Consider the following 25460-nt stretch of genomic DNA (forward strand, 5'->3'; position numbering starts at 1 on the left):
CTCCTCGACCTAACAATGTGGAAACCATAAGAAACTAACAGAACGCCTTAAAAGACTAAATCAAACTCGGTACCAGATGTTTGACGTAATCAAAGACACGACTTCCAATTCAGGTGTTAATGATCGCGTGCAGTAATATAACCCAACCGAATAGGTTGGGGTCGAGTCCCAAGGGAGTGGTTGTAAGAATTAATAGAAAAGTAAAACTAAGTTCTAATCAATCATAGCCATAAACATTAACGAATACAAACATAATAAATATAAGGGGTGATACGAATGTCAATTATCAAAGGGGTTTTTTGTATTCAACTAATAGATAAAAACAATAAAAATATAAAGATACGAGATAAGGAGACGAGATTCTTGGGATGTGATAGAAATATGGGATAAAATAAACATCTGGGTAAATGCTAATGATAGTAAATCGCTGAATATTTGTATCTAAGCTAGACTTTAGTGGGGGTAAAGTTTTTCTTGAACAACTTACCCCGAATCAACTCGGTTTCTCTCGAACACCGAGTTGCAGCACTTAAGCACAACCTTCGCCTTAGCCCATTCACTCTCTCGAGCTGAACCTTCGACAACCCAATAACCACCGGCTATCGATTTAGTAGTCTTGGTTTTAAAACCTCTCTTTCAAGCAAGCCAAAAACACTAAGATGAAATCGTATTTGCAACTACAATCCCATTAAGTTCAAACACAACTACTAAATCAAAATCACATTTAAACAACAAATAGACTATCAAAAAGCATTACCCAATAGTAAATTTAACCCATATTAACAAAATCACACCCCAAGAATTGGGGTTTTAGCTATACATGAAAAAGAGATAGAAATTGATACCAACAAGTGTTTTCATCATGTGGGTACGATAGAAAATTTCTCTAAACACGTGTAAGGTGAAGATTCTTTGATGCCCACTTCCAATTTCTTGGAATTGAAAACCTTCAAAACCTTCAAGCTCAAGAAAAATGTCTCCTAAAAACTCTAAGAACTCAAAAATGTTTAAAAACTAAGTAATAAGTTGATTCTTCAATTTCTATATAGATAGTAAACTAATAATTTAAACAAGTATTTATAGTGTTCAAAAATTTGTGTTGCGGAGGACCACTCGGTGTAGTTAGTCGATATCGCCGACATAGTCGGTGATATGCCCTTTGGACTAGTTCATCTCCCTTCTACTTTTTCCTTCAGGGTCTTCACGTTTCGTTTATTGGGTGATAGGGAACTGCTTCGCAGAACTGCTCGGTGATGCACCGACTGCTCCCTTTGCTCGCATACTTCATCTTTTCCTTCAGGGCTCAGGACACTGTAACATTATGCGAGATTTGAGGCCATTCAGCGACTCACCTAATTGATTAGGCGATCTTCAGGCCGTCTTTTCTTCTTTCTTTCAACCGCCTTGTTCCTTTTTGCTCGATAGCGTCCATGCTTTGTCTCTCCAATCAAATATTTGAAACTTAAGGACTTACATCAGATATTGAGCCAAAATATGGATTTGAGGACACTAATCTTATCAAAATATATCCCTAAATGAGTCCAAAATTGTGGACTCATCAACACCCCCAACTTAAACTTTTGTTTGTCCTCACGTTGAACTCAAGCTCAACAGCTTAATGAGGATGTCTCAAACAGTGCTACACAAAACACAATCATTAATGTACACACAAGACTCAACTTACTCATGCAAGGATTAATTGTGTACTCAATGACTCAAGTTGTGACACACCGTTACCGAAGATTCTCAATCTCACTATACTTGCTTCAAATGCAAGTTCAAGCTCAACAAAGGTATTCAAATACCCTCACACAAAAGAATGATTCCATTTTCACACAATGGTTTAATCTTTTAAAGTTCTAGAATCAAATGCAACACTCACACTCACAAAGAAGAACACCAATGCAAGACTGCACACATAGGTTTGCCCGTATTTTCCAATCAACATTTACTTCAGCTCACTCAAGATCAAAAAAGTCTTTTCAAGGCTTGTAACAAGACTGAGTGCAAAGGTATGGCAATTTAGGCTCAGTGACTTTTATCCTCATGAAATGCGGTATTTTCAACTCTCCCTTTCCTGATCTTTCATCATTTTCTTTAGTGCTCATAAGTCATCCCATTATTCTCTTTTCATGGATTATTCGGAACCCCATTTCTTTGGTACTTTATTCCACAAATTTTTCTTTTTCATTCTTTTCTTCTTTTTCTTATCTTTTTTTTTTTGTATGGAGGGGTTCCATTTTTCTTAACACCATGGGTAGAATGGAATTTTCTTTTCTTTTCACCATACCCCCAACTTAGGCTTTCGGCCTAAGTTGGCTATTCAATCAACCAAAAATCAAGAGGATTATAGGTAGTGGATTAAGAAAGGTCACATTTTCATCATGTTTTTTCCAAATAAAAGTAAGGCTCAAGGGGTGTTCAAAAGAGGTTCACACGCTCACAACGAAGGCCACAAAAGAGGTATATGTCAAATTGGCACACACTCTTCAAAATTGCCTTAGATCATAGCAAGAGATAGCCTTACTTTGTCGACCGAACCAATGGGGAAAATTCTAGGTGTTATCATGCATGGTTCACAGTAAGCTCATCACACAAGGCATTGACACTTAAGTCAAACAAGACTTCACACTTTCGCTAGTGTGCAATGTTCATCACAAGAGAATCAATTTGATACTTGGCTAGTCACAACGAGATGCAAAGAGTTCACATATTATCTATGTAACTTCACTTGGTTTCATCGTAGCCGCACATTCATGTTCGTTCTATTATGAGCACTATTTGAGTCGCTGATGCTGATCAAAACTGAGACTCAAATTTGCTAAAGAACAGCCACATTCAAGTACATACAAGAGTGGGAGAAAATTTTAGAAGGGTCAAAATCATTTACAATTAAAGCACAAGGAGGAATAAGCTCTCACATCCACAAAAAGCAGTATAAAACACAATTTTAAGCATAATGACTCAAATATATAAACAAAACATCGAACATCAAAATTCACCAAAAGGTGGGCCTTATCCCACCACAAATAAAAATCATTTGTCCTCAAATGCAAATAAAGTAAAGTATCCAAAAAGTGAAACAAAGTAAGAAAAAGAGGGAGTTAAAGAAGGGATCATGTCTAAACATTCGCTCCATCTGTCTGGGCATCAGTTCCCAGTGCATCGGTCTGGATTTGGGCATTAGTGCCTGGAGTCACCTCATAAACAACAACTCCACTGGAGACAGCCATGGAGGTCTCTGTCAGTGAAGTCTGCACAACCGTCCTTGCAAGAGCTGGAAAATATCTGAATATGTTTTCCTCCTGTACCCCAACCTACTCCTCATCGGTTTCAACATCCAACTCCTCAACTGCAGGGTCATCCCGCTGTGCATCGCCAGTAGTATCCAGAGTAATCCCTGATGTCTTAGGAGCATCCACATCATCTGCAGCCTGAATCAATGAAGTGAAGTCGGAGACTTCAAATAGTCTACGTCCTTCTTCAAATCTGCTACCTTGGCTTTCAACGCCGAAATCTCGAAGTTCCCCTCTGTCTGCTCTAACAAGCCTCAACTCTCATAGTGAGAGTGTCAATAAAAGTTTGCAGAGGGGTCAGTGCAGCTAGAATCGCAGCCTCAGTCATTAAAGGGACATCTCTCTCCAGTTTTGTAGCTCTCACGTCAGCTGACTGAGCAAGATGCCCCATCTTCAGGATCATTGCCTAAGTGATCTTGGTCTACTGGGAGGAAGAGGATGTACCTGGGGCCTGTGAGGAGGAGGAAGGGGCAAAAGTACCTGAAGGCCCAGAGGCCGGAGTAGATAAAGAGGCCTCTACAGGTATAGGTTTTGTGAGTTTTCTGGTTCTTCACTAAAGAAAATAAAGGAAAAATGAAGAAAAGTCAAACATGATATATATAAAGTTACACCGACCTAGGGGACCCACCTCACCTGACTGCTTGCACAGTCTTGCGAAAATATGAATATCTCTCCATTCTAAAGTCGTATGAACAAACGGGTTGATTCGTTGGAAACTAGACTTGTAGAACTTCGATTTCATGGGTCGTGGGGACCATAAATCTTAATATATTGGGATAAAACATCTAAGACATTTGACCCAAATTTCAGACAAATCTTTAAAAAGGAATTTAGGATTACTTTCGCCAACTTTTATTTTGCCACTTACCTAACTTCAAAACTTGAGATACAACACTTGAACACTTAAAATATCACATAACACATCATTCTTATTTTATTGCCCACCCTCTTGGTCTTTCCACGATGATATGAGTCAATTTATACGTTTCAAAAAGTTGGGGTGTTACATCCATCCCCCCTTAGAAACATTTGTCCTCGAATGAAAAATTTAAGTCATGCGGTTCAGTCCTTAGGAGTTTCCAAAATTTAAGCAGTGTATCCTTTGTAGATGTCACTATCTAACAGCCTGAAATGCAAAATTTCTAACCTAGGCATCTCACATGATGACATAAATTGCTAAGTACTGTAGCTCCACCATAATAATGCGATCAGATATACAACGACAACCACAATAATAACAAGCAATAGTTATATATATATAAAATCAAATAGTTATCTTACCTTACTGCCCTAATATAAACTGATATTCCATCACCCAAGGGTATGAAGCAAGTGAGGATTTTGGACCTCATGCCATCCTTAGCTTCCCAAGTCACCTCTTCTATATTCTTGTTTCTCCACAATACTTTAACCGAAGACACTTCTTTGGTCCTCAATTTACGGACCTGCCGATCTAAAATGGCAATTGGAGTTTTCTCGTAGGAAAACTCCTCTGTGATCTGAACATCTCAACTGGGACAACCCGAGAAGGGTCTCCTACGCACTTCCGTAACATCGATACATGGAAAACTAGATGAACAAATTTTAGCCCCATAGGCAATTCTAACTCATAACCCACTCGTCCTACCTTTCGAAGGATCCGGTATGACCCAATGAATCTTGGACTAAGCTTTCCCTTTTTGCCAAATCGCATAACACCCTTCATAGGTGAGACTTTTAAGAATGCCCAGTCATGGGCACAAAACTTTAAATCCCTTCATTGTACATCTGAGTATGACTTCTGTTGGCTTTGAGCTGTTAGAAACCTCTTCCAAATAAGCTTAAGTTGCTCCACTGTCTGCTATACTAAGTCGGGTCCAATCAACCCTGACTCACCTACCTCGAACCATCTAATGAGGGATCTACATTTTCGCCCATACAAAGCCTCATAAGTTGCTATCCCGATGCTGGAGTGATAAATATTATTGTATGCAAACTCTATAAGAGGGAAGTGGTCATCCCAACTTTCCTTGAAGTCTAGCGCGGACGCCCGTTACATATCTTCAAGTGTCAAAATTGTGCACTCAGCTGGCCATCTGTCTGAGGGTGAAGGTTGTACTAAGATTAACATGTGTCTCTAGTCCTTTTTGGAAGGACTTCCAGAAGTTGGCGGTGAATTGAGCTCCTCTATCAGAGATAATAGATACTGGACATCGTGTAGCCTAACAATCTCCCTAATATAGAGCTCTGCATAGTCTTCAGATGTAAAAGTAGTCCTGACTGGTAAGAAGTGGGCTGATTTTGTTAGTCTATCAATAATTACCCAAATAGAGTCAAACTTGCAATGCAATCGAGGTAACCCTGTAATAAAATCCATATTAATTGCTTCCCATTTCCACAAAGGAATGGCAATCTCCTGAACTAGCCCAGCGGGCATTTGGTGCTCAACTTTCACCTGTTGGGAGTTAGGACACTGTGCCACAAACTCAACAACGTCCTTCTTCATCCCGTGCCACTAATAGATCTCCTTAATATCATGATACATTTCCATCAAACCAGGGTGAATAGAATAACAGGAATGATGTGCCTCTTTCATAATCCGATGTGGAAGCCCTGCAACATTCGAAACACACAATCAACCACTATATCTAAGGACTATATCTCCTGCTATATCAAATGCTAAAGTCTATTGATTGTGAGCCTTGTCTCTGAGCTGCTCTAAGCTAGGATCCTCTTGTTGCCGTGATTTTACTTCTATAACTAGAGATGATATGGTTGTGTCCTGAATTTTTACCCCATTATATTCTGCCTCTAACAATCTAACTCCCAAGCTAGCTAACTTATGAAGCTCTAGCGTTATCTCATTCTTCTCAACATCTAGATATGATAAACTACCTATAGATCTTCGACTGAGGGCATCAACTACCACATTCACCTTTCATGGATGATATAAAATGTCCACGTCGTAGTTTTTCAGTAACTCAAGCAATCGACGTTGTGCAGATTTAACTCATTTTGTCTAAAGATATATTAAAGGCTTTTATGATCTGTGAAGATGTCAACAATGAACGCCATACAAATAGTTTCTCCAGATCTTTAGCGCATGCACAACTGCATCCAACTCTAAATCGTGGGTCAGATAGTTCTTTTCATGCTTTCTCAACTGCCTTGAAGCATATGCGATAACCTTACCATGTTGCATTAGAACACATCCCAACCCAACACCAGAAGCATCACAATACACCGCATAGCCATCTGAATCGTCTGGCAGTGCAAGAACTAGTGCTGATGTCAACCTGTCCTTCAGCTCCTGGAAACTATGCTCGCAGGCCTCAGTCCACTGGAACTTAGCTATTTTTTTAAGTCAGCTTCGTTAATGGGGTTGAAATTAAAGAAAACCCCTCTACAAACCTTCTGCAGTACCCAGCTAACCCTAAGAAACTATGAACCTTAGTCGGAGTCATGGGTCTGGGCCAAGTCTTTACGATCTCAATCTTTTATGTATCAACTGTATTTCCTGCATCTGATACATTATAGCCTAAGAAAGCTACAGAATCCAACCAGAACTTATACTTAGAAAAAATTGCATAAAGTTCTCGGTCTCGAAGAACCTGAAGGATTGCTCGCAGATGATTTGCATGCTCATCTTTTGAACGTGAATACACCAAAATATCATCAATAAATACAATCACAAACAAGTCTAGATATGGCCTGAATATACTATTCACCAGGTCCATGAACACTGTTGGGGAATTAGTTTATCCAAAAGACATTACCAAGAACTCAAAGTGTCCATATCTAGTTCTAAAAGTTTTCTTTGGAACGTCTTTCTCCCGAACTTGTATCTGGTGGTACCCTGATCTTAAATCAATCTTTGAGAAACACTTAGCACCTTCTAACTGATCAAACAAGTCATCTATCCTCTAAAGGGGATACTTATTCTTTATATTTGCCTTATCCAACTATCTGTAATCGATACAAATTCTTAGTGAGCCATCTTTTTTCCTTACAAACATCACTGGTGCACCCCATGGTGAAGCACTAGGCCTGATAAAGCCTTTATCCAGCAAGTCTTTCAGCTGATCCTTCAACTCTTGAGCTCAGAATGAGCCATTCTATAAAGAGGGATAGATAAGGGTTGTGTACTTGGTAGCATATCGATAGCAAAATTAATTTCCCATTCTAGAGGGATACGAGGGAGTTCGTCTGGAAATACATCTATAAACTCATTAACTATCGGAATAGACTGAAGAGTCGGTGGTTTTGTATCTATATCATGAACGTGAACAAGATGATAAAAACAACCATTGGTAATCATCCTCCTTTCCTTAAAATAGGAAATAAACCTACCTTTCTACGTTACTGTATCGCCTTTCCATTCCTGAACTGCCTCTCCTGGAAAGTGGAATCTAACAATCTTTGTCGAGCACTCAACATTAGCATAACAAGACGCAAACCAGTCCATACCCATAATGATGTCAAATCAACCATCTCTAACTCTACGAGATCTACAAAGGTCTGACGATCGATAATTTCTACCGTGCAACCTCGATAGACTCTCTTGGCAACAATAGACTCACCAACCGGTGTAGATACAATAAAGGATCGATCTGATGACTCTGCTACTATACATAACCTCCTCGCAATATATGTAGTAACATAAGACAAAGTAGATCCAGGATCTATCAAAGCATAAACACAATGGGACAAACAATCAATGTACTTGTCACAACATCTGGTGATGACTCTAAGTCCTGTCGGCTGGTTATTAAATATGTACGGTTTTATCCACTACTAGAACTAGATGCTCCCTCTCTGCCTCTACCTCTACATGTTGAAGTCTGGGGTCCACACCCTTTCTATTTTGGGCAATTTAAAGGTTGGTTGCTTGAAATTGGTGTGGTTACGCATTAGAGTGTTTGGGGGAGTTTGGGGGGGGGGGACCTCTGTTTGAGGTAATTTTTGAGTTTTAGCTGATGTTCTCTCTCCTTCTTTAGCTTTTATGGTGATTTAAATACATGGGCTAATTTCGGGCAGTTTCGAGCTCCGAATTGTGTTCCATTTTGGAATACAAGTTCGGGGAAGGTAAAATGAACCTTCTCACAGAGTCAATTTTGGGATTCTGGGCATGGGTCCCACAATACAATTTTAGACCCAATTTTGGGTCATTCTTCGAAAAGTGAAATTTATGTGTCAAAATGATAGGACTGACGTTGTGATTGTATTTGTGATAGTGTGGCAGCGTTCCGAGGCTGTACAGGAAGGAAAAGCTCTAGTAACATGATTTGGAGCGCGAGCTGTCGGCCTATAGGTAGGCTACAACTTTCCTCTCCTTAGACTGGGCATGCTTAATTAATTGTATGTTGATTTATATGAATTTGGGGTTGAATTGGTGGTTAATCATGTTAAATTACTAGAATCCATGGCTTAGGCTACTCTTCGGATATTCAAGGCGGTTGAAGGATGTCTATTGTATTTATTGTTTATCCTCACCTTGTGGTATGCCTTATTTGTGATTTGTGAATATTGTTAGAGCATGTTTTCCCTTAGTCTAGGCTTAGTCTAGTGATTGCCATAGACTTGTATCCTTTTGGAGCCGTTAGGCTGTGTATTCTACCCGACGTCACTTCGGACGGCTTAGCTATATGTAGATTAATGTAGCAGACCTAAGTTAGATAATTTGGGCCTTAGCTAGGCAGTAACACCGCTCTTCGAACCATATACCCATAAATCCCTTATTTATGTCGGTTCAAGTGTCTTTAATTCTTCGTGTGGAATCGACTCATCGATTCTGGTTGGATATAATTTGGGCTGGAGTGATTTATCGATGGGACTCAGATTAGGGGTACTTCTCATGCTGCTCGGTTGGGCATTGAACCTATTTCTAGCGGATTCACCTCTATTCGTGGTTCAAGTCCCCCAATTCACTCCAGCGGGAATGGTTCGAGTCCTAACCTGGGTATTATAGCCTTGGTTAAAGTCCTTTCTTTCTTCAGCTATGGTACAAGTCCACCACCATTTGTAACCGTTGTTCAAGTCCACCTCTCCTTATAGCTTGGTTCAAGTCCATAGCTACTCTCACCTTGGTTCAAGTCCTTGGTCATATTTATACGTGGTTCAAGTCCACGATTATCCTTAGCCTTAGTTCAAGTCCTCAGTTACTCCAAATCTTGGTTCAAGTCCTTGATCTCCATCTTCAATTCGGTTCAAGTCCTTAACCCCTATCAGTTCTAGATGATCTTTAGGCATATGGTTTGGTACAGTTAGAGTGCGCGAAAAATTGTTTAAATATTGTAAACTTCAATGAATCCTCTTATTCCATTCTAAATTCTTTCTTGTACCTGTCGGGCTTATGGGAGTCCGCTCAAGTTTTACCTTTTGCTTGTGCACGAGTGTACCCATCGGATTTATGGGAGCCCGGTTGGATATAGTTAGTTATTCTTCTTTTCTTTATGTGTTAGTACACTTGTGTGCATATCTGTTAGATTTATTATTCTCGTTTTTAGTAGTTTTATAGATTCTCACATTTCATATTACTTTTGCTTTTCTTACTCAGTCGACCTATGAGGCCTACTAGGTACCTATTGTTTTGGTACTCATACTACACTATACATCTGTTTTCGTGATGCAGGTTCGAGTACCAGCTACCAGCCTATAGTCTGATCCAAAAATGGGGGTGAGCACTTTACATTTTGTGCTATAACACTCTCCATCTATATATATTAACTTGTCTTTTACTTTTTGAGACGCTCTTGTGTCTGTGATCCATTTTTGGGACTTGTACTCAATTTTTTAGTAGCTTTGTACATGTGACTTCCAGGTTCTGGGAGAGATCTCTTATTTGTATATATATTTTGCCTTACTTCTTCTTGTTCATCTATGATTCCTGTTATTTATATTATTATTTTAGTTTGATGTTAGTTTTTTTCTCTCAATCCCATTACCTGTAGTTCTGGGATACGGGTTTGCTTACCTACTGGTGGGTTATAGTGGGCACCATTATGAATCGAGGAATCAGGTTGTGACAAGTTTGTATCAGAGCCTTAGGCTCACCAGTCCCACCTGTACAGAGCTAATGTCTAGTAGAGTTCTGCGGATCAGTGCAGAGATGTCCATGACTTATCTTCGGGTGGCTACATAATGTCGTTAGGAAGAATTCCTATTTGTATCCTTTTCGTGCATCGTATATCTAATTGGTTTCATGGGATCTCACCTATTTGAATCTTTAACAGGATGGCTTGTACCCATGATAGAGTGGCCATGGTTGTTATGAGTGTAGCGAGCTCGATCATTGGTCCAGAGAGTGCCATCTTGGTAGGTTACCGCACTAGTTGCGCAGGTAGCTAGACCTGCACCAGTAGAAACACCTTCAATTAGAGGAGGAGGTCAAGATCAGGATCACCGGGGTGGTCACAGGGTATATAGGGAGGTCCCCAAGGAGGCATGATATGTTGTCGAGTGGATGCATGAGGTAGAGATGGCCAGGGCCACTTCTATGAAGGTCTAGCTAGAGTAGAAGATGAGGCATCAAACAATGTGATTACAGGTAAAATTCTTTTATACCCTTAGCCTTCCTCAACATTATTTGAACCAGGCTCCAGTTATTCTTATGTATCTGTATATTGAGCTCCTCGGTTGAATATGAGTCCAGAGCCTCTAGTAGTGTTGTTACATATTTTGACCCCGATGGGTGAGTCTTTAGTAGTGGATCAGATATTTATATCTTGTTGGGTGACTATTTAGGGGCGAGACACCCTGACAGACCTTATATTGCTTGATATGGTAGATTTTGATATGATTCTGAACATCGACTAGTTATCCCCTCACCATGTGGTCTTGGATTGCTACGCCAAGGCCATTACCTTAGCCTTGCTAGACATTCCTTTGGTATTGTGACAGGGTGCCTATAGTTGCGCACTAATGGGGATTATCTTTTTAATGCGGGCTCAGTGGTTTGTTGCTTTAGGTTTTCTAACCTATTTGGCCTTTGTACAATAAGTTAGTAAGGAGAGCCCTTTAGTTGGTTCGGTTCCAATGGTTAGGTATTTTGCAGATTATTTCCCACAAACCTGCCATGTCTCCATCTAGAGCGTTATATTGATTTTTCCATAGACTTGTAGCTGGGTACTCGTCCTATTTCTATTCCACCTTATCGGATGACACTTGTAAAGATTAAAGAGATAAGTGTTCAACTTGAGGACCTTATAGGGAAGGAGTTCATTCGTTGTAGTGTATCGCCTTGGGGTGCCCAGTCTTGTTTGTGAAAAAGAATGATGGTTCTATGTAGATGTGTATTGACTACAGGAAGCTGGACACGGTGACAGTGAAGAACCGTTATCCTACGCCTCGTATTGATGATCTATAGGAAGTTGAACAAGGTGATAGTGAAGAATTGTTATCCTATGTCTCATATTGATGACCTATTTGATTAGCTTCAGGGTGCCGTAGTGTTTTCTAAGATTGACTTGAGATTTGGTTACCATCAGTTGAGGATTAGGGCAGCGTACATCCCTAAGACCGCATTGAGGACTTGTTACGATAAGTAGGAGTTCCTAGGGATGTCTTTTGGGTTGACTAATGCCCCTACCACCTTTATTGACTTGATGAATCGGGTGTTCAAGCCATACCTTGATTCCTTCGTCATAGTATTCATTGATGACATATTAGTATACTCGCAGAGGTGGAGTGAGCCTGAGCAACATTTAAGGATAGTGCTCCAGACATTGAGAGATCAACAACTTTATGTCAAGTTCTCAAAGTGTGAGCTTTGGCTTGAGTTGGTCAAATTATTGGTGCACGTGTTGTCCAAGGAGGTCATTGTAGTTGCTTCGACGAAGATTGAGACTATCCGTGATTGGGACAGGCCCACTCATGTTATTGAAATTCATAGCTTCGTCAGGTTAATGAGTTACTATAGATGATTTGTTGAGGGATTCTCCATTATTGCAGCACCTTTGACTCGATTGACTCAACAAGATGACCCTTTTGTATGGCCGAATAGGTGTGAGTTGAGCTTTCGGAGGCTCAAGGAGTTGCTTACCACTGCTCCCATTTTAACTCCTCTAGTTAAGGGTGAGGGCTTCACGGTATATTATGACGTATCCAACATTGGTTTGGGTTGTGTATTAATGCAGCGAGGTCAGGTCATAGCTTATGCGTCGAGACAACTTAAGTTGTACAAGCAGAACTACCCCACCCATGACTTGGAGTTGGCGGCCGTAGTTTTTTCACTTAAGATCTAGAGGCACTTCTGTATGGAGTTCGTTGTGAGATCTACACTGATTACATGAGCCTTTAGTACATTATGAGCTAAAGGAACCTTAATTCAAGGCAGTGTCGTTGGATTGAGCTCCTAAAGGACTATGATATCTCTATCCTCTACAATCTGTGCAATGTGAATGTCACGACCCGAGACTACCCCCTAGACGTGACACGGCGGACAAGACTATGAAAAGTCTCATACAAGCCTCTTAGCAGATCTTGAACATAAGAGCATAGGAAAATAGCACGGAATTTAAAACTTTTCTTACAATCGAAGTCTTTTATAAAAATGAAAGAGAGTCTATGACACTATGTCTCAAACCATCTATAACAATTGAATTAAAATTCTTGAATACAATCTTAGGGACACGTCCCTTACATAAATCTAAAACATAAAAGAAAGACATAAAAGGACGTGTGGTCAATTCGTCGAAGACTATGAGGACTTACCATCTTCTTTTTCTTGATCTACAATGGTCCTAGCCATGAGGATAGAATCCGATATCTCCAAACCCTACACTTATAGAAAATTAGAAGTATGGGTTAGCACAAAAATGTACTAAGTATGGAAGCCATGCAAGAAAATCCTTAAAACATGCATAAAAGGGACATTTTGTTTAAAACCATGTTATATGCCACTTTTGAAAATCATATTTGAAAATAGTTGGAGAATGTAGCTCATAAGACAAACCATGCACAATTCATCATAACATAAAGAATATCATCATAATCACAAGCATAGTCTCCAACAACAAATAATGCATACTCCAATCTTTACAAGACATAGTTCACATACATAATCACATACCAAGATCGTATCATCATAATAAAACTATCACATGAGCAACCCTAAGCTACACTTATGCAATGCATAGATAGGATCCCATAATCTTATTTACAGTAAGTCTCACTTTTAGGCTACCATGATCATGAATAACATAAGTTCATACAAACATATAAGAAACCCAAAACCATATTAGTGCTAAGCAAAGGTAAGATCCCATAACCCTACCAAATTCTAAGTATTACATTTAGGTCACCAACAACATACATATCTTACTTTTGCCTCAGCATAGCCAATATACATAAGTAAGGAGATATTCATGATCATAACTTCTAAAAAGTAAAGTCAACCTTAACATCCATACAAATCATACATATATAATCCATAAGTCTTCATAACATAAAAGAACCTCATCATAACCTCTCTTAAAGTCTACTTGTGCAATGCACAAGCGAAGTCGCATACTCCCACTCATAATAAATAGTACCACTTAAGAAGTCATAATTAAAGTCCACGTTCTTATCTTAATTCACATTAGTATCATATATGGATAATAGCCTTAACCGACATAGACTATGTGAGCTACATGGAAACCGTTGTCGTGTAACCCCACACCGAAAGAAGGTGTCCTACTTGCCTAAGGTAGGAGTAAATGTATACCTTTTAGGTGGATCAACTAGCTAAAGACCTATCTGGGCACATCGTTACGGGATAGGGAGATTGCTGCTAGAAACCCTACCTATTGCATTAACGGAGGGGCTTCCATCCCATGAGGTTACTTAGATGACCCGACCTATTTCATTGGCAGAAGGGTACTTACCTCATATTCCATATCCACTCGGTGCTATGTATAATTTCCCAAATTACTTGTTTAGTCTTAAATTGGATTTACAAGTTTGAAGAGGTATTTTACCCTTCGTTCAACCAAACTCATAAAATAGTTCATAGATTCAATTTGGTGAGAATAGACTTTCAACCTTAGAATCATCATTAGTATGTGAGAATAACTTTCACATCAAGATCATGTGTTCTCATGAGAATGGACTTTCAATCAACACAATAGGATCATCATGGTCATGTACATTTCATGCATAATGAGTTTGCAAATGTAGTTCCTACTCCTTTGTGTTGCATTGAGTATGTTGAGATGGAGTTGATATTTCCTCCAAGTTTTGTGCATTGTGTACGATGTTGCATGCATGATGGGCTGCTAGTCTTGAGGCTTTAATTCACTAAAGTGTTTAAAGTGTCATTCGAGGACGAATGTTCCTAAGGGGGAGATAATGTAACAACTCAGAAATCTAGTAGGAGAAACTAGACCCTAACGAGTTTGTTTTGAGTTGTTGTGGGGTTTTAGAAGTGTAAAACTACTTCCAGAGCATATGTTGAGGTGTTTAGGGGTTAGACATCAAGGTACGACCCCCCAAGGACCAACCAAGGGTCCTTGAGGAGAACCCTAAAGTCTAAACCCCAAGGCTACCTAAGTTCCAAAATTCTACCCAAAAATTGTGACCCACGGAGGGGACCTACACCCCGTAGGTTGGTCCACGCTCCCTGGGGATGTTTCGTGGGTAAAAGGGCAACTAGGGAAGCTGCAGGTCCAACCTACGCCACACCAGTACGGGACGTGAGATGACCTAGATCAATTGTAGTCATTTAGTATCATATAGAGTCAATCTCAATACTACTCTACAATGATCCATCATATAAGCTCTAATCAAGTTCATTCATGTCTACAAGATTCGTTCCTAAGCAATTCATGTCTAGGTGATCTAATCTAAGGCAATTCACCAGGAAGTTGATCAATCTTAGAGGTTCGCATCTAAACTCTCAATTTGCCCTTCAAGGCTAAGAATCAAGATCAACCCCAGCTTCTAGAATTACCAATTTAGATAGGGAAATTTCATGATTCAACAACTTAATAAACATTAACATAATTAATTGGAAAGCCTTCATGATCAATCAAGTCATACCCTAGTTCACATTTTAGGAAGAATGGAAAATCATAGGTCCAACGGAGATCTTCATAAAAATCCATCAATAATCCAACATTCCAATCATATGTCATCATAATCAATCATAATAAACCAAAATTAAACAATTGAATTCGTTTTGGAAGAAGACCCATGACTAGATTGAAAACCCTAGGTTTGGGGGATTTGAAAACTTAGTTTGAAGGGGCTCTTTAGGGTGATAGCTTCCCAAAGATGAAAAGCATCAATACATTAGTTTGAATCCCACATGAAATTGGAGAATAAAGGTTGTTTCTTGAACCCCTAGCTTGACCTTGACCTTGTTCTTCAATGGAGTCTTAGAGAGAGAATTCTTGAGAGAGGGAAGTTGGGATTTGATTCGGGGTCCTGGGTTATAATAAATTAATTAGGGTGTTTTAATGACTTAAAATACTTTATATATATGTATAAATAATGTATTAAACAACTCCTACTTAAAACCAATTTAAAAATGAATTACTTAAATGCCCCTTGATTTGGCCGAGTCTTGGATAGCAAGTGCAGTGATGACCTACGGCCACCACCTACGGGGCGTAGGTTAGCTCATGTCCCGTATTGGTGGGGCGTAGGTTGGACCTGTAGCTTCTTTTGTTTCCCTTTGACCCACAAACCATCACCACAGAGTGTGGACCACCCTACGGGGCATAGGTCCCCTCCGTGGGTCATAATTTTTGGGAAAAAATTTAGAACTTACGCAGCCTTGGGGTTTAGACTTTAGGGTCCATATTTGGGGGGTCGTACCTTGATGTATAACCCCTAAACACCTTAACCTAAGCTCGAGAAGTCGTTTTACACTCCTAAAACTCCACAACAACTCAAAACAATCTCGTTAGGCGCTAGTTTCTTTGACTAGATTTCTGGGTTGTTACAGTGAGTGTAGTAGTAGACGCCTTGAGACAGAAGGCGATGAGTATGGGTAGTCTAGCCTTCCTTTCTGTTTCTGAGTAACCTTTGGCCTTGGACATCCAGTCCTTGGCAAACAAATGATTCAACTTGATATTTCATATTCAGACGGGTATTATCCAATGTGGAAGTTCAGTCTTCTTTGCTAGATCGGATCTATGGTCATCAGTTTGAGGATGAGTCTTTTGTAGCAATCAAAGATAGGGTACTGGCAGGTGATGCTGGACAAGGTACCTTAGTTTCAAATGGGGATTTTAGGTTTGGTGGCCGGTTGTGTGTTTCGAGAGTTGGGGGTTTGATTTGATCCTTAGTGAGGCCCATGATTCAAGATATTCCATCCAGCTGGGCAACATTACTGGTGGAGCGGTATGAAGAGAGACATCTCAGACTATGTGTCTCGTTGTTTGAGTTGCCAGCAGATGAAGGTCAAGCATTTGAGCCCTGGTGGTGACTTTTAGAGATTATCCATTCCAGAGTGGAAGTGGGAGCGTATCACTATGTACTTCATTATGGGTTTGCCTTGTACTTCTAGAGGAGTTAAAAATATTTTGGTCATCGTGGATCGATTTACCAATTCAATACACTTCATTCTTGTTCATACTTCATTTAGTGCGGAGAAATTGGCCTGTTAAACATTTGGGAAGTGGTTCATCTTCATGGTGTGCTTGTTTCTATCATTTTAAACTAGGGTTCAAAGTTCACTTCTAGTTTTTGGAGGGCTTTTCAGGAGGAGTTGGGCACAAGTGTCAACCTTAGCACAACATTTCACCCGCAGACTGATGGTCAGTCGGAGCACACTATTCAGGTTCTTGAGGATATGTTGTGGGCCTGTGTTATGGATTTTTGAAGTCAGTGGGACCCGTTCTTGCCTTTGGCAGAGTTTTGGTACGACAACAACTACCACTCTATTATTCAGATGGCCCTGTTCGAGGCCTTTTATGGTAGGTGTTGTCACTCTCCAGTTGTTTGGTTTGAGTCTACGGGGCCTAGGCCGTGTGGTACAGACTTGCTTTTGGAGGCCTTAGATCATGTGAGGGTGATTCAGGATAGGCTAAGGACGGCTCAGAGTATACGCCAGAGTAATGTGAATTGTAGGCGTCGACCGTTGAGATTTGTCATTGGTGACAGAGTATTCCTCCGAGTATCGCCCATGAGGGGCATGATGAGATTTGGGAGGCGGGGAAAGCTTAGCCCTAGATATATCGGGCCTTTTGAGTTTTCAGGCAGTTGGTGTTGTTGCCTATGAGTTAACCTTGACTCAAACACTCTTAGCTATTCATTTAGTTTTCCATGTTTCTATGGTGCGGGGTATGCCCCAGATAAGTCTTATGTGCTCCAGTATGATGCGGTTGAGTTGGATGATTTTCTAACCTATATTGAGGAGCCTAATTAGACTTTTCAAACACACTTCATCCAATTCTAGGTGTAAATGATCGTTAATTAGTCTAAAGTCTAACGAAGAGTTGGGGTCGAAGCCACAGGGAGCGGTACGTGTCTAAAATTCAATTCTGAAGTACAGACGTGTTCTAAATGGTTATTGGAATAAAAATTATTGAAAAGATACAAATAAATCTAAAAAGATGACAACGAATATCAGATTGGGATTTGGTTTTGCAATGAACAACTGAAACAACAATGAAAATAGTGGAAAATAACAATATAGAGAGGAGTTCTTGGGATGTGATCGATTATAGGCTAATTTTGCTAGTATGGATAATTGAAATCTAACAATGATTTGTTGAAACATTGTGTCACGACCCAATTTCTAGAGTCATGATGGCACCTACTATAACCCACCAGTAGGTAAGCCAACATGTAACCCTGAACAACAAGTAATGGGTCTGAGGGCAGAAACTAAACAAGAGTAGGCAAAATTTAAGAAAATAATATAAATAGGCGCAAGCAAACCAAAACATATATATACAAACAGAGATCCCTCCCATAACCTGGAAGTCACTAGTACAAAGCTACTAACAAAACGAGTACAAGTCGTGGACCACAGGACAGTCTCAAAAGGAGAAAGACAGGTCTATATATATACAGATGGAGATAAAATAGTACAGAACGCCATGTGCTCATCCCCGTCTCCGGATCAAACTGCTCTAAGCTGGAAATCAACGCTGCCCACTAGTGCTCAGACCTACATCGCGAAACAGATGCAGAGCGTAGCATGAGTACCAAAACAACAGGTACCCAGTAGGCATCATAATCCGACTGAGCTTGAAAAGTAAAGGCAATATAAATATAAGGAATAACACATGCAGAGTTCAAGAGCGGACGTCCAAGTAAACAATGGAATGCACATGAGTGTAGAAAGAACTAACTAAGGTAATCTATAAGCTAACTACACCTAAATGGACCCCCATAAGCCCAAAAGGTTCACTCGTGCACAAGTTGAAATAAAAACCTGAACGAGCCCCCATAAGCCTGATGTGTACACATAATAACTATAACTAAGAGAACAGAACCCAAGACCAGAGAATATCGAACCAGAATCTCAAACCCTTCTAGTAGATACTGACAGTACGGAGGTCGGACCTCAAACCGTAGGCTCACCAGAAGTTTCCAAGTAACCAATTAGAAGAATCAAGTAACTAAGGTCGGACCTCTAACCGAATTCTCTATATAAGTACTGGGAGATCGAGGCCGGACCTTAATCTTGATGGTCTTCGAAAATACCTATGGGGTCGAGACCGGAGCTCGAATTCGGATGCCCGACAAAGGTGCAAATGTTGCTGCTGAAAGAGTCACAATCAATTTATGATCATAAATGTTCGTGGAACGTCGTCCACACTTATCTAATCAAACTAAGTCCTTGGAACCGAATCGAAAATGAACTTCAAATCGCGAAGCGAAACCCAGTGTCGCTAACATAACTCGTGAAGTCGTAGCATCAGAAAAAGAAGGATAACTATCATCGAAGAAAGCGTATCGCCTAGCTAAGGTCCAAACTATGAAAATCAAGCCTGCTACACCAGTCTACAGGGATCTAAGCCGACCGAGCGATGTCAGGGAAAAACTAAGCCCTATCAGTTCCGAATCATGCATTTCTAAGGTAAGCCCTAGTCAAACCTAAACTAAGGCCCAATATGTTTCAAATAAATAGTAATCAATCATAGAAGTACTCCACATAGCAAGAGGGTCAATTAATAACACATATCATGCTCACAATTACCTGATAATTCATCAAATAGGCCAGAAACATGATTTCTAAACACCTATGCATGATTCAATAACTACCCAACCCAAATCCCAACTAATCAACATGAATTCACATGCTCGAGCTCAATCTAAGAGAGGAAAATCATAGCCTACCTGTAGGCCGATCACGCGCGCTCCAAAATCTCTTCTTCGAAACTTTCCCTTTCCGATCAGCCTCGGAACGCTGCCACTCAAAATTAGAATCACAATGTTATTATGGTCATTTTGATACTAACAATGCAAGAAACGAAGACAAACCAATTTTGGGGTTAAAATGGGGAGAGTGGGACCCACAATGGAAATTACAGAATTAACCCCAAAAAAGGTTCTTAATAGCTCCACGAACTTGTGTTCCAAAATGGGACATAATCCGCGGCTCGAAAACAACACAAGAACTAAAAATGGGACGGCAACTGAAACCAGTAAATTTACCAGAAACAGAAGGTCGACCGTTAATTCCGACAATACCACGATGCTCTTCTCAAAATACACTCAAAATAGCAACTTGAATCACCCAAATCGGAGTTGTATAGCTCAAGATACCACACTTTTAGAATGAGGGCTGAAAGTTGAATTGGGGCTTTTAAAAGGCGAATCTGGTCTCTAAAAAGCCAAAAATGTGGTTGTTAAAAGCCCAAAATCTTGTCGCTAAAAGGGCCACACCAGATTTCAGCTTTTGCTATTCTTTTTAAAGTTTCTGACGGGGTACTCGAAATTCATTTTGAATCCTGTGCGTGCATACGGAATATTCTACGTCACAAAATTCGACGCTCCAGAAAAAATAGAGCAGTCAGAATTTCCATCAGAGGTCATCTCAATAAAAAGTGGGTCGCACTCCCGAAGGCCATTTTAACGAATATCCATCGAGGGGCACAGAATGAGTTCGGAGACCTCGACAGTCTAAGGAAAGATCATTCTAGACCAAACTCGACATTCCGGGGCTAACCACACTGACGAAATTTTTATCCGATTGTGTTTCCAAAAATGCTGGCCAAAGTCAACCTTAGCCTAAATTTCAAAGGCTAAAATGCCTTATGGTCTAAACTCGCAACGAAGGCCTCGATACTCTTGCCAACCATGCTACTAGACTAATTTGGCATTTCCTGAGCGGATGGAACTGTTAGAATTCACTTCTGAGGTCGTTTACATGATGTTTTGAATAAAGTCAACAATTTAAGCTTCAAGGTTCTAAAATAGGGCAAGCTGCAGAAAATCCAAATAAACGACCAGGCGACCGAACAGTCAATGCCAGCAAGTCATAAATGACTTGGGGTCGCTATAGGAACGCTCTAAATAATGAAAAGAAGGAACTAAGGCAAAAATGACCTCGACGGTCATTTCAACATCCACTACTAAAATAACTTTCGTCTGCGAAAGTAAGGATAAGGATATACCTGAGGGCTCAAATAAGCTGGGGAACTTCTCTCGCATCTCTTGCTCGGTCTCTGAGGTAGCCTCCTCAACTTAACGGTCCAACGGACCTTAACAACAGGAATGGCTCTCGACAGCAACTACCTGATATCTCTGGTTAGAACGACAATCGACTCCTCTATAAAGGTCAGACGATCATCCAACTCAACTGAATCATACTGGAGCACATGAGACTCATCTGGAAGAAACACGGTGTAGCATCGAAACATGGAAAACTGGGTGGATAGACGATAGTGCTGGAGGTAAAGCTAACTCAGAGGCAACCTCGCTAACTGCCCTTAAAATCTCCAAAAGGCCTATATAACTGGGGCTAAGCTTGCCCCACCTCCTAAATTTTACCACGCCTTTCATGGGCGATACTCGGAGAAGTAGCTGATCACCAACTGCAAACCTCAACGGCTGATGCCTGTAATCCGCGTAACTTTGATGTCTACTTTGAGCCGTCCTGAGCCTATCCTGAATCACCCTCACCTAATCCAAGGTCTCCTGAAGCAAATCTGTACCACGCGGCCTAGACTCCATAGATTCAAACCAACCAGCTAGAGAGCGACAATGCCTACCATATAAGGCCTTGAATTGGGCCATCTGAATACTTGAGTGGTAGTTGTTGTTGTACGCAAACTCTGCCATAGAATCCATAACACAGGCGTGCAACATATCCTCAAGGACCTGAATAATATGCTATAGCTGGCCATCCGTCTGTGGGTGAAATGCAGTGCTAAGGTGGACACGGGTGCCCAACTCCTCCTGAAAAGCCCTCCAAAAGCTGGAAATGAACAGTGAACCCCGATCTAAAATGATAGAAACATGCACACCATGAAGACAAACCACCTCCCAAATGTAAATACGACCCAAACTCTCGGCACTGAAGGTAGTATGAATATGAAGGAAGTGTGCTGATTTGGTCAATCGATCCATGATGACCCAAATGTTGTCAACACCTTTAGAAGTCTAAGGCAACCCCACAATGAAGTCCATAGTGATATGCTCCCACTTCCACTCCGGAATGGGTAATCTCAGGAACTCACCACCAAACCTCAAATGCTCAGACTTCACCTGCTGGCAACACAAACAACGGGAAATATAGTCGGCAATATCCCTCCTCATACCGCTCCACCAATAACGCTGCCTTAAATCACGAAACATCTTAGCCATTCCCAGATGGATGGAATATCTAGAATCATAGGCCTCGCTCAAGATCAGCTGAATCAAACCCCCAGCTCTCAGAACACACAACCAGCCATCGAATCTCAAAACCCCATCCAAATCTAAGGTAGCCTGTCTAGCATCACCTGCCAACACCCTATCTCTGAGTACCACCAAAGACTTATCCTCGAACTGACAATCAGGAATCCGATCTAGCAAAGACGACTAAATTCCCACATAGGCTAACACCCGCATGGAATATGAAATATCAAGTCTGATCATCCAGTTACCTAAGGACTGGATGTCCAAAGCCAACGGTCGCTCCGAAACATGAAGGAAGGCTATACTACCCATACTCCCCGCCTTTCAGATTAAGGCATTCCCTACTACATTTTCCTTTCCTGGATTGTAGAGAATAGAGAGGTCATAGTCCTTCAGGATCCCAATCCATCGACGTTGCCTCGAATTTAGGTCCCTCTGGCTCATAAGGTATTGGAGGTTCTGGTGATTAGTGTAGATCTCACAACAAACCCCATATAGATAGTACCTTAAGCGCCAAAACTACCACCTCCAACTCTAAGTCATGGGTGGGGTTGTTGCAGTCATGCTGCTTATGCTTCCTCAATGCGTAAGATATAACTTGGCCTCGCTGCATCATTACACAACCCAAAATAACGCCGAATGCTTCACAATACAGGAGCGGTAGTAAGCAACTCCTTGAGCTTCCAAAAACACATCTCACACTCCTCTGACTACACGAAAGGAACATCCTGGCAAGTCAATCTAGTCAAGGGGGTTGCAATAGTAGAAAAGCCCTCAACAAAGCGTCTGTAGTAGCTCGCTAACCCGAAGTAGCTACGAACCTCAGTAACAGAAGTGGGTCTGTCCCAATCACGAATAGCCTCAATCTTCACTGGATCAACCTTAATACCCTCCTTGGACACCACATGCCTGAAGAATGCTATAGACTCAAGCCAAAACTAGCCCTCTGAGAATTTGGCATAAAGTCGTTGTTCTCTCAAAGTTTAGAGCACTATTCTCAAATGCTGCTCTTGCTCACTCTAGCTCCGCGAGTATACTAGTATGTCATCAATGAAGATGATAACAAATGAATCAAAGTACGACCTCAACACACGTGTCATCAAGTCCATGAAGGCGGCAAGGGAATTAGTCAACACAAAAGACATCACAAGGAAGTCATAGTGGCCGTAACGAGTCCTAAATGCGGTCTTAGGGATGTTTGCTGCCCTAAACCTCAGCTAATGGTACCCGAACCTCAAATCACTCTTAGAAAATATGGAGGCACTCTGAAGCTGATCAAACAAGTCATCAATACGAGGCACGGGGTAACAGTTCTTCACCGTCACCTTATTCAGCTGCATGTAGTTAATGCACATCCTCATAGTCATGTCTTTGTTCTTCACAAACAGAACAGGGGCACCCCAAGGCGACACACTTGGACGGATGAACCCCTTAGCTAAGAGGTCCTCTAACTGAACACTAAGCTCCCTAAGCTATGCAGGAGCCATCCTGTAAGGCGAAATAGAAATAGGACGGGTGTTGGGTTCCAAATCTATGGAAAAATCAATGTCACGCTTTGAGGGCAGGCCAGGTAGGTAAGTAGGGATCACATTTGCATACATTGTAACCACAAGAACTGAGTCAACTGAAGGTCCCTCCCTACTCACATCTCGTACATAGGCCAAATAAGCTAAACATCCAAAAGCAACTGACTGCCTAGCCCGCACAAAGGAAATGATCCCCGTTAGTGTGTGACAATAAGCACCCTGCCACAACACTAGAGGAATGCCAGGCATGGCTAAGGTAACGATCTTAGCATAGCAATCCAAGACCACATTGCAGGGGGATAACCAGTCCATGCCCAGAATCACATCGAAATCAACCATATCTAGCAGAATGAGGATAGTCACTAAGTAAGATTGCAATACCTGATCCATTACTAAAGACTCACCCACCGGGGTAGAAACATGAACCGGCTCTGCCAATAACTTATACCTCACACCCAATCGGACAACAAAAGATATAGATACATACAAGAATGTGGACTCAGGATCAAATAATATTGTAGTAGGATGATGGCATAATAAAAGTGTACCTATGATGACATCGTCAGATACTTTAGTTGCAGCCCTCGCCTGGGCTGTGTTAAAATGGCCCTAAGCACCTCTACCTGGTGCGTCCGATCTACCACCTGACCTGCCTCCCCGAGCTCCGCCACTGTTACCCTGTCGACTGTCCCAATAGTCTTGGTCTTGACCACTACCTCCAACTGGATAGGGCACTGCTGAAACTGGTCTAGGTGCAAGGGGAGATGGTACAATTATCCCTCGCCTTCGTCGGGGGCACCCTCTGGACCAATGGTCAAGAGCACCACAATCATACCACCCCAAAGTTGATCGCCCTATAGTAACTCGACCGCGTTAGGAAGGAAGGGAATCTGATCCCCTCAAACTCTGGCCCGTACAAGGACCACCCTGTTGATGCTGGCCTCCTTCAAAAGGAGGTAATGCCACCTAAACAGGACGACTGGACTGACCGTGCTGGAACCTCTGGTGGGGCCTATAATAGTAGTTCATCCCTCTAGTCTGGGACCCATTGTAGCTTCCCTAGCAGCGTGCCCTCTTATCGCTACACCTTTGGGCCTCGCGATGAATATTCTCCATGGATCAGGCATGGTCGACCACATAAAGAATTGAACGGCGGTCTGAAACCAAATGCTCTGTGTCGACCCTCAAACGGTACCACAAATCATATACAACACAACGTACTCTCTCCCCCTCTATTGGCAGGATATGGTAGCATGGTGAGACAGCTTATGAAACCTCGCCTCGTACTCTGAGATGGTCATAGGGCCCTGCTCCAATCTGGAGAACTGATCATAAAGCCTATCCCTCACGCTCCGTGGTATGAACCACGCCAACAAAGCCTCTAAAAACTCACCCCAAGATATATGAGGTGATCCAGCAGGCCTAGACATTTGATAAGTGTCACACCACTGCCTGGCTCACCCACGGAATTGATGAGCGGTGAAGTCGGCTCCTCTCGACTCAAAGAGGCATAATGACTTTAGCTACTCCTGGCAAGGGAGTTGGAACTCGTAGGCGTCTTCTCAAATCGCCACTGAGAATATCGACGGTGCCAACCTATGGAATACCCCGAGCATCTTTTGCTTGCGCAGAGGCATCTCCCCTTCTTCTAAGTCTGGCAGGGCGGCCAAATGAACTGGTGGATAGTCTGGTGTCGCTGCGGTAGGCTGATCCTATAGCGCTAGAGAGGGAGCTAGAGCTGGTGCTGAGGATAGTGTTGCGTCTAGTGCTGGTGCTGGGGCTAGTGCCTGTCGCATGTACCCAATAGCTGCTAGTATCTTAGTCAATAGGGCATGAAGATCAGGAGCTGCAACTGGTGAGTGTGGTAGCTGGGCTGACT

Source organism: Solanum stenotomum, chromosome 6 (genome assembly GCF_019186545.1).
Source record: "Solanum stenotomum isolate F172 chromosome 6, ASM1918654v1, whole genome shotgun sequence".
NCBI lineage: Eukaryota > Viridiplantae > Streptophyta > Magnoliopsida > Solanales > Solanaceae > Solanum > Solanum stenotomum.